This window comes from Gastrolobium bilobum, unplaced genomic scaffold, assembly GCF_033153095.1.
Source record: "Gastrolobium bilobum isolate Gb01-03AN ecotype WA unplaced genomic scaffold, APGP_CSIRO_Gbil_v1 utg12004, whole genome shotgun sequence".
NCBI lineage: Eukaryota > Viridiplantae > Streptophyta > Magnoliopsida > Fabales > Fabaceae > Gastrolobium > Gastrolobium bilobum.
In genome coordinates, this window is record NW_026895770.1 from 159,135 (window position 1) to 170,859 (window position 11,725).

Genomic DNA, 11,725 nt, shown 5'->3' on the forward strand with positions numbered 1-11,725 from the left:
CCAAGCTCACTTACATGTGCAATATAAGTTTAAAAGCAGTTTATTATCATCAGTTCTAAAGCAATGCAATGCAGCAGATAATCATGTCATGTGTGTCAATACTAATCTACTGGCCAGAGAAATACAGGATGTACGTCTACAACCCCACAATAAGAACAAGACGCCGCTTGTATCCACCCCGGATCACCATATTGTATGATGCCACATACTCAGGCTTACCGTCAAGATGGAACAACACATGCATATTAAAAGCCATTAACACATAAAGCTCAACAGCAATTCATATATCTCAAAGCATGTAACACAGCATGCATTTAACCATACCCCCATGGGACATAGTGGAACCACAACATGTCTAAACCGAGGACACGAAAGCTTACCTTGCAAGCTAACACCCAAAGCCAAGAGTCCACAGCTCAAAGTCCAAACACAACAGATTCACAATCTGTTATGGACCAACAATATATCAATAACAAGCACCGCAAGCATACAATATTAAGACAACGTCTTTCCATTATGTTTTACGTCTTAAGGCTTCTCACCAAGCCATAAGCCCTTAATCATATGATTCTGACTTACATCAATTAATTACAAAAGTTCAACTTCCTCAAACTAGGGTCCACAAACCCATAGATCAGTTCTGGATGAAGAGTACGCTACTGTTCCTCACAAACCCAGAATATCCGGATATTCCTCGGGGACATATCCGGATATGCAATATCCGGATATCACTATGGCAATATCCGGATATCAATATTCGAATATCCAGATCCTCATATCCGGATATCCATATCCGGATATTCCACGGCAAATATCCGGATATTTCGCGACAGAATGCAGTTTTTGTATTTCGCGAAGATATCCTTCCAAGGTTCCATTTTTAACACTTTCAAACGTTAAAGCATGCATCTTTAAACTGTTTTAGGGTCATATCATTGTTGGTTACTTGTTTAACCCATTAAACATACCAAGACACCTCTTTTACTCATCAAAACACATGATCAAGGTTGGTACAACTCACCAAAGTCTAAAACAGAGGCAAAGGGTTGCTCTTGGAGCTCACAACCAGCTCCCAAACTCTGACTTGGAAGAGTGCACGAAAATGCACAACAAGGTGGTTCCTTTCTTCACAAAGATGACCACTTGGAGCTCAAAATGCCATGACCATGGCTCCTCAACACAAAAACCTCACAAAGTCAGCACCCTCACCAACACTCAGTGGCTGGAACTCAGAAAGTACACTCACAGTCCCTCTCCAAGCAAGCTCTCACAAGCCCAAGGTATTTAGGATAAGAACCAAGAAGAAAGGAAGCTCCTTGGCTCTCAAAAAAGGAGGAGAAGGTGGCAAAGGGTGGCTGGAGGACCAGAAACTCACGCTCAAGGCTGAAAGAATTGCCCTAGGATCATGTGCCAATCATTTAAATAGCCACTTACACTTAAAACACACAGTATTAACTTTAATTGCTACGCTTAGCATTTTAATTCCAAACTCTGGATTCTTAAACTACTCAATTTTACAAGAATTATCATATTTTTCTAATAATTTTCGGAGCACCTTTCCGGTACGCGCTTTTCATAGCCAGTACCAGTTTCCGGCACTAGTTCTCATTATTTTGACTTGAAACTCGTTTTACAATTCCTACATATTATTCTAGTAATTATCATGCACTTATTATAATTTTCTGGGATACTTTTTTCGGTACGCTTTTATACCGACTAGCAGAACCAGTATCTGCACTTTTCTTCCGAAAAATGACTTTCAGCACTCTTAATCACTTACTATAATTATTAAAGCCTCATAATAATTATTAGGGTCAATTATGGAATTATTTTCTATTTTCTCATAATTTATTAATTAAATTCCTTAATTAACGGTGCGGGTTCTTACATTCACCCCACCTTTTTAGGATTTTGTCCTCAAAATCAGAATATACCTGTCTCGGAAGTCGGGATACTGCCGGAGAAGCTCGTCCTCTTGCTCCCAGGTACACTCCTCAGGAGTTCTTCCTGACCATTGTACTTTGACCATCAGAATGATCTTGCTCCTCAGCTGCTTCTCGCCACGATCGAGAATCTTGAGTGGTCCGACGGGAGTTTTCAAGTTCTCCCGAACCTCCACATCATCCGGTTGCACCACGTGCGAAGGATCCGCTACATAATTCCGTAGCTGAGACACGTGAAACACGTCGTGGATGTTGGCTAGGTTCGGAGGCAAGGCAAGCCGGTAGGCAACAGGTCCTACTCTACCAAGAATCTGGTATGGCCCAATAAATCGCGGGCTCAGCTTCCTTACTCCGAGTTCCCGTCCAACACCGGTGACAAGTGAAAGTCTCACAAACACGTGCTCACCCTCACTGAACTCCAGTGGACGATGCTTGACATCGTAGTAACTCTTCTGGCGATTTTGCGCCTGCTTCAGCTTTTCCCTGATCATCTGGATCTGCAGGGTGGTATCTTGGACAAAGTCCAAGCCAAACAACTCACGATCCCCAACCTCAGACCAGCAGGTAGGTGTACGACACCTCCTACCGTAAAACGCCTCGTAGGGTGCCATGCCCAGGCTAGCATGGAAACTGTTATTATACGAAAACTCCACCAATGGAAGGTACCTATCCCATGCCGAGCCCTTCTCCAACGTGAAAACCCGCAACATGTCCTCCAAGGTTTGGATAGTCCGCTCAGTCTGTCCATCAGTCTGAGGGTGATAGGCTGTACTTAGTCTCAACTACGTACCAAAAGCTCCCTGCAGCGCCTCCCAGAACCGAGATGTGAACTTCGGGTCCCTATCACTAATGATACTCTCGGGCACCCCGTGAAGCCTCACAATCTCGCGAACATAAAGCTTGGCCAACTGCTCTGTAGTGAAGCTCACCTTCACTGGAAGAAAATGGGCAGACTTCGTCAGTCTGTCCACAATGACCCATATCGAGTCACAGCCAACCTGAGTCTTCGGCAAACCCACAACGAAGTCCTTGGAAATGCTCTCCCATTTCTATTCCGGAATCTCGAGAGGTTGAAGTTTACCAGACGGCTTCTGGTGTTCAATCTTCACCTTCTGGAAGATCAAACACTTGGACACATACACAGCTATGTCCTTCTTCATTCCTGGCCACCAGAAATTCCTCTTCAGGTCTTGGTACATCTTTGTAGCACCAGGATGAACAGTAGACTGTCCCTTATGGGCCTCCGCCATAACCTCTTCGGTCAAAGGACCTCGAGGAATCACCACACGCTTCTGAAACAACAGAAGTCCATGCTCATTCCAAGACACACCGTCTTGGTTCTTCACGTAGTCGAGACACTCTCTCTGCACTTGCGCCTCTTGGATCTTCTCCATAAGCTCATTCCTGACTCTCACAGTCTCCATCTCGAGTGCACCCCCAAACAAGGTTGTCACCTTCAGATCTCGAAACTTCTCTATGAGGTCGAAGTCACCCATCGTCAAACTGGATAGACTCACGGATTTTCGACTCAAAGCATCAGCTACCACATTGGCCTTGCCAGGATGGTACTTCAACTCAAAGTCGTAGTCCTTCAGAAACTCCATCCATCTCCTCTACCTCATGTTCAGCTCTTTCTGATCAAACAGATACTTCAAGCTCTTGTGATCACTGAACACCACAAACTGCATGCCAAACAGGTAATGCTTCCAAATCTTGAAAGCAAATACAATCGCAGCCAACTCCAAATCATGAGTCGGGTAGTTCTCCTCATGAGGCTTCAACTACCTCGAAGCAAAAGCAACAGCTCTACCAGACTGCATCAACACACAGCCCAGCCCCTTTCCAGAAGCATCACAGATTAGCTCAAACTGCTCCTCAGGATCAGGAAGGATCAATACAGGTGAAATAGTCAACCTCTCCTTCAACTACTGAAAGCAATCCTCACACTCGTGAGTCCATACAAATGGAGTCTCCTTTCGGGTAAGGCGAGTCAAAGGGAGAATCATCGTGGAGAAACCCTTGATGAACCTCCGATAGTAACCTGCCAAACCTAAGAAGCTCCTCACCTCCATAACTGTCTTGGGCCTCTCCCAATCCAGCACGGCCTCAATCTTGTTGGGATCCACTGCAACTCCATCCGCTGAAATCACATGCCCCAGAAACTTGACTGATTTGAGCCAAAACTCACACTTAGAAGGTTTAGCATAAAGCTTCTTCTCCTTCAGCACTTGCATAACAATCCTCAGATGCTCTGCATGCTCCTCCTCAGTCTTGGAGTAAATCAGAATGTCATCAATAAAGACGATCACAAACTGATCCAGATACGGCTGGAAAATCCTGTTCATGTAATCCATGAACACTGCCGGCTCATTGGTGAGTCCGAACGGGATCACCAAATACTCAAAGTGACCGTATCTCGAACGAAACGCGGTCTTAGGGACATCCTCCGGCTTCACCCGAATCTGATGGTATCCGGACTAGAGATCAATCTTGGAATACACGCAAGCACCCCTGAGCTGATCCAACAGATCATCAATCCGAGGAAGGGGATACTTATTCTTGATCGTCACCTTGTTCAACTGCCTGTAGTCGGTGCACAATCGCATTGTCCCGTCCTTCTTCTTCATGAAGATGACCGGTGCTCCCCAAGGAGACACACTCGGCCGAATGAAATCTTTCGCTGAAAGATCCTCAATATGCTTCTTCAGCTCAGCCAACTCTGGTGGCGACATCTGATATGGAGCAAATGAAATCGACCCCACACCAGGCAACAAATCAATGGAGAACTCTATCTCCCGCTGTGGCGAAAACTCAGGAATCTCCTCAGGAAACACCTCGAGGAACTCCCCCACCACAGGAATGCCAGTGATATCCTCCTGTGTCCCACTCACCAAACCTCCCAACATGACATAACCAAATGCCCCTGCTCTCAAGGCCTTCCTAGCCTGCAGCAATGAAATATATGGTGAGGAACTAGTTGTGGAATCACATGGAGACATCACCACGCGCTTTGCACAGCAATCAATCAGTGCACAGTTTCTAGACAACCAATCCATGCCCAAAATAATCTCCAAGTTGGCCATCGGCAATCTTATCAGATCTACCGAGAACTCACGGCCATCCCACTGAAACGCTACATCGCGATGTACAGTGGTAGAATCACAAATTTCTCCGGTGGCGGTAGTCACCCGCAATGGTGGAGAAAGCACAGACATGGGCAACTCAAGCCCCAAAGCAATCGGGGTAGCAACAAACGAATGCGTAGCCCCGTAATCAAACAATGCATCAATAGCAATACCACCAATAGACACAGTACCTCTAACAAGGTTTGGAGCGCGGTCCGACTGCTGCCTATCCAAGGTGTACACACGCCCAACCGAAGGTGGCACCGCAGGTGCCGAAGTAGAAGCCATCGGAACCATCTGTAAAGGAACTGCCTGAACAGCTGTAGCTGTCGCCGTTGACGATGGACAGTCTCTAGAGAAGTGGCCCTCCTTGCAACACTGGAAATAGATCAACTGACCCGAAGCACAACGACCAGCATGCTCTTTTCTGCACCCCGCACATCTCGGAGTGGAATGAGGCCTAGCAAAACTCCCTTGCTGTGAAGCAGTCTTCTTGAACTGACCAGGCGCCTGCCTAGTCGCCAACTGTTTACCCTTGCCCTTCCCAGCAAACTTCTTGTCCTTCCAAGAAGTAGAAACAGGAGTGGAACTAACATTCCCCTTGGTCTCGTCGACCTTGGCCTTCTTGGCCTTGCTCGCTATGCAGACATCCTCAATGTCCTTACACTGCTGAACCAGTGTACCAAAATCCCTCAAAGCAGCTCCAGCAATATGCTCAGCAATCACCTCACTAAGTCCTCTGCGGAACTTAGTAGGCAGAAACATCGGAGTAGGAGGAACCATCCGGAAGTGCGCAAACTTCACCAGCTCATTGAACTTGGCCAGGTACTCGTCAACAAATATCGAGCCCTGAACCAATCGATCAAACTTCCCCTGCTTCCTCACCTGCGCATCGTAGGGAAAGTATCTGCCCAAGAAGCATTCCTCAAAGAATGGCCACGTCAAAACACGACCCTGCATCTCATAAGCACGAGAGGTGTTCGTCCACCACTCATGGGCATCGCCCTCCAGCATGTAAGTCGAGAACATCAACTTCTGTGGGTCTGTACACTGCATGACCCGAAATATCTTGTCCAGCGACTCTAGCCATCTCGCCGCAGTAATAGGATCCAAAGACCCTTCAAACACAGGTGACTTATGCTTCCTGAAAGCATTCAGCCGGCGATCTATCACATCACGATCCTCAGCAGGCTCTACAAGAGTCTCCCTCGTCTCAGCGACATGAGCAGCACTGCCAATGTGACTCAGGCTCTCATCCTGAACACTAGGTGGAGGCGGCAGCGGTGGTGGCGGTGGTAACTGGCCTACAGCAGGACCAGCCCTCATCTCCTCCAACATGACTCTCATCATCGTCATGTTCGCCATCCTGTTCGCCTCGAGGACATCCTCAGTGGTCCTCCGGTTCGCTTCAGGAACCTCTTCTGCTGCTATCTGGTTCGCCTCGCGAACAACATCCATCATTGCCGCGTTGGCCAATCTAGTGGCCTCCTGATCTGCTAACCTAGCCGCCTGCATCTCAGCCAATGCAGTCAGGATATGATCAGATTGATCTTCAGAAGTCTCTCGTGTTCTCCCAGACCTTACCATGACTCTGCACAAGTTACACAGATTATGAGTTGATCAGGCCCACACAATGTGATTACATATGCATTATCATAATAAAAATCGACAGAGTAAACACACAAGACAGACACAACCAAACATCCTAGCTATTGTAATACATACAGGATTTTTCCTCGAACCATTGCTCTGATACCATAAATGTAACACCCTGTATATATTTGGTAATGTTATCATACTATCGTATTAAGCTGCGCTTAATTAAAAATGCGGAATATCTTTTTCTTTTCAATTATGAAGTCATTATCATTAACAACTTGCTTATTAACCAATTAATAAAATGTCGCATGTACGTAATTGCAATAAAACAGCTAACTGAAATACCTCATTAATTAAAACAACAATAATGTATGTCTCTAGTCACGGAACTACAACACGTAGACCAGACCAACTATCAGTTTATACAACTCAACTCAAAAGTACTAACAACATAGTGGCATGGACAACTCCCATGCTCACCCAAATAAGGCAACAAAGCCCATCATAAGTCTCAACGTCAACATCATAATAATAATGCGGAAAACATAAACAGCATCCAGCCCAGTCATGCTAGCAAATAAGCAGTAATATCACAATCAGTCACCATACTACCTGAACCTGAAATAAGCATTCCCCAAACATGGGGTGAGATCTCTAAACAAGAAATCTCAGTAAGGTAAGGGGTCCTCAAGGATCTTCCACCCCAAGCTCACTTACATGTGCAATATAAGTTTAAAAGCAGTTTATCATCATCAGTTCTAAATCAGTGCAATGCAACAGATAATCATGTCATGTGTGTTAATACTAATCTACTAGCCAGAGAAATACAGGATGTACGTCTACAACCCCACAATAAGTACAAGACGCCGCTTGTATCCACCCTGGATCACCGTATTGTATGACGCCACATACTCAGGCTTACCGTCAAGATGGAACAACACATGCATATTAAAAGCCATTAACACATAAAGCTCAACAGCAATTCATATATCTCAAAACATGTAATATAGAATGCATATAACCATACCCCCATGGGACATGGTGGAACCACAACATGGCTAAACCAAGGACACGAAAGCTTACCTTGCAAGCTAACACCCAAAGCCAAGAGTCCACAGCTCAAAGTCCAAACACAGCAGACTCACAATCTGTTATGGACCAACAATATATCAATAACATGCACCGCAAGCATACAATATTAAGACAACGCCTTTCCATTACGTTTTACGTCTTAAGGCTTCTCACCAAGCCATAAGCCCTTAATCATATGATTCTGACTTACATCAATTAATTACAGAAGTTCAACTTCCTCAAACTAGGGTCCACAAACCCATAGATCAGTTCTGGATGAACAGTACGCTACTGTTCCTCGCAAACCCAGAATATCCGGTTATTCCTCGGGGACATATCCAGATATGCAATATCCGGATATTCCTAGGGGACATATCCAGATATCTCACAGGCAATATCACTCTGGCAATATCCGGATATCACTTTGGCAATATCCGGATATCAATATCCGGATATCCAGATCCTCATATCCGGATATCTATATCCGGATATCAATATCCAGATATTCCACGGCAAATATCCGGATATTTCACGACAGAATGCAGTTTTTGCATTTCGCGAAGATATCCTTCCAAGGTTCCATTTTTAACACTTTCAAACGTTAAAGGATGCATCTTTAAACTGTTTTAGGGTCATATCACTGTTGGTTACTTGTTTAACCCATTAAACATACCAACACACCTCTTTTACTCATCAAAACACATGATCAAGGTTGGTACAACTCACCAAAGTTTAAAACAGAGGCAAAGAGTTGCTCTTGGAGCTCACAACCAGCTCCCAAACTCTGACTTGGAAGAGTGCACGAAAATGAACAACAAGGTGGTTCCTTTCTTCACAAAGATGACCACTTGGAGCTCAAAATGCCATGACCATGGCTCCTCAACACCCAAACCTCACAAAGTCAGCACCCTCACCAACACTCAGTGGCTGGAACTCAGAAAGTACACTCACACTCTCTCTCCAAGCAAGCTCTCACAAGCCCAAGGTATTTAGGAGAAGAACCAAGAAGAAAGGAAGCTCCTTGGCTCTCAAAAAAGGAGGAGAAGGTGGAAAAGGGTGGCTAGAGGTGCTTCAGCTGTTGGAGGACCAGAAACTCATGCTCAAGGCTGAAAGAATTTCCTAAGGATCATGTGCCAATCATTTAAATAGCCATTTACGCTTAAAACACACAATATTAACTTTAATTGCTACGCTTAGCATTTTAATCCCAAACTTTGGATTCTTAACCTACTCAATTTTACAAGAATTATAATATTTTTCTAATAATTTTCGGAGCACCTTTCCGGTACGCGCTTTTCATAGCCAGTACCAGTTTCCGGCACCAGTTCTCATTATTTTGACTTGAAACTCGTTTTACAAGTCCTACATATTATTCTAGTAATTATCTTGCACTTATTATAATTTTCTGGGATACTTTATCGGTACGCATTTATACCGACTAGCAAAATCGGTATTTGCACTTTTCTTTCGAAAAACGACTTTCAGCATTCTTAATCACTTACTATAATTATTAAAGCCTCATAATAATTATTAGGATCAATTATGGAATCATTTCCTATTTTCTCATAATTTATTAATTAAATTCCTTAATTAATGGTGCGGGTTCTTACAAAAGTGGAGACCTAGGTGATTGTTTTTTTCATCAACCATCAAGTATAAAATTTATATAGTGAAGAAATATTGTGCAAATGGATTTGTTTAGTTGTCAACTAATTATGCACTACAACCTTGAGCTTCATTAAAAATTTTGGGATAGCTGAAGTTTCTTTGTTTAGCAAGATTTCATGCCGGTTGTACTCCATCTTTGTTGCATTATGGTCTATGATGATGTTTAAACAGAAATCAGACAAGTGTTTTTATTATGATTGAGCTTAGGAAAACTTTTTATTTCCCTCATTGAATAAAATTTAGTTATATATATATATATATTTAATGAACATGTAAAGTACAACCAGATTGCAATACTCCTAACTAATGATTGATGACTTTTATAGATGCCCATCTGAATGCAATATAATGTCTTGCATGAATGCAATTGTGTTTGGTATCCGACTTAAGTAGTTCAGAATGGTAGGACGAAGTTTGGGGACAAACTTCGAAATTTGATGGGGACAGTGTAACATCCCGCATAATTAGGAAATTACATAACTTGCAATTAGGGGTGTGAAGCATGATTGAAATTCGAATTAAATTTATGTTTAGAGTGGAATTAATTTAATTATGAAAATTATCTTGTTATTATAAGCGAGTATATGTGTATATTTTAAAAGATTCAAGACACTAGTTAAAAAAAAGGGATAGTATTACAATTAATTATAATATAGGTAGGAATCCTAATTACTATCTAGTGGGAACATGAAATAATAATTAATATATATGTTTCATGTGATAAGTGAACCATTAGGAAGTTAATAAAAATGCCATAGTGGAGGTGAATGCATGCCTTGAATTAAAAATCATAAAGTATGAAAGCCTTAGTTAACACTTGGAAGACATGTAAAATAATAAGTAGTAGGTTGTACATGAGATAGGTAAGTTTTTGGACATGCACTTTGAGACCCTCTCCTTGGAGGGGAGCTGGCCACTTGTCCTGGAGTAGCAATTAATTTCAGCCCAAACCTCTTTTATGCTTGAACCATTAGTCTATCCCTTACAAAATCTGCATACTTGTCATGGATTGGCCAAGAAGTGGCCACATGGAAATATCTATTTATCTTTACTTCACCATTCTATACACCTAGTGAAAAGAGAAAGCAATTTAAGTACTTATCCTTTTGTCCAAAGAAAAATCAAGCCAGCCCTATAGCCATCTTACATGCCTTGTAGGTGATTGGTGAAATCTGAATGCATGTGTTTTTATTGGTGGAAAAGAAAACTAGACACTTATCTACCCTATGCCCTTCCTACACGCCTTGTTGAGGCAAGAAACAACCTAATTTCTTTGCTGGCCCTTGGGGGTTGATTAGTGACCAGCCATGTTCCTCCTCTTCCTCCCCTCAAAGCCGTGAACCCAAGAGAAGCATACCATTCTGTCCTCTTTGATCCCCTGCGCAAGGACCATCATCAACAGAAGACTGGATGCCTTATTTTAATTCAGAATAAAATCTAACCAACCTTTTCCTCAAGCCGTGAACCATCTAAAGAAAGAACCACAAACTACATGTTAATTTCATTTCCAAATTCTCCACAAAAACCGTGAGCTATTGGATAAGAGAACCTCAATCTAAGTTTCTTTCTTCTCTTTCTCAATGATTCGGTCTAGAGCAGAAGGAAAAAAGCCTAAGCTTACTTCATCCCCTTTTTGGTTGTTCGGCCGAGTTGTAGCAAGTAAGGAGAGTACAACCTAAGCTCCTACTCCATCGTTTCTTTCTTGTTCGACGGGAGACAAACCTCAAGGAGGTGAGATGATTTCTGCATCTTCTTGCTCATAACCTCTTGACTCGATTCTCATTGGACTTTCCCTTATTGTATGTGCTTGATTCTGCCTTGGTTACATTCATCCATCCATCCATTGCATGCTGCTGGAGTTGATGTCTTGGGACGGTGGAGGGAGAAGGACAACTTCCTGTTCTATTTGGTGGCCTGTTTGATGTATAGGCAAGAAAACGTAAGTAGAACCTCAAAGTCTCCTTTTATCCCTTGCTGTCTGACTTACTTGCATGTTAGAAAGAAGTAATTTTTTTCATTTCTTTTTCCTTGGTTTTGTTCAGCCGTGCAGCCATGTTTTCAGTGCATGTGAGCTTTGATAACTAATTTGTGAGCTTGTATTGTGGTTCATAGTGAAGTTGGAACTTCCATCGAGTTAGAAAAATAAATATATAGCAATGCATGTGCGAAGATAGAAGAGGGAAGCATGCTAAAAGTCTTATTGACCATGCCTAGGTGAGGTAGGTAATGTATGTTTAAGAAAAAAAAAGAAATAGAACTGACATAGGGGATAGCCTTAAAAACCGAACCTGTATGAACTTTTGGATTCTGTTAATTGCT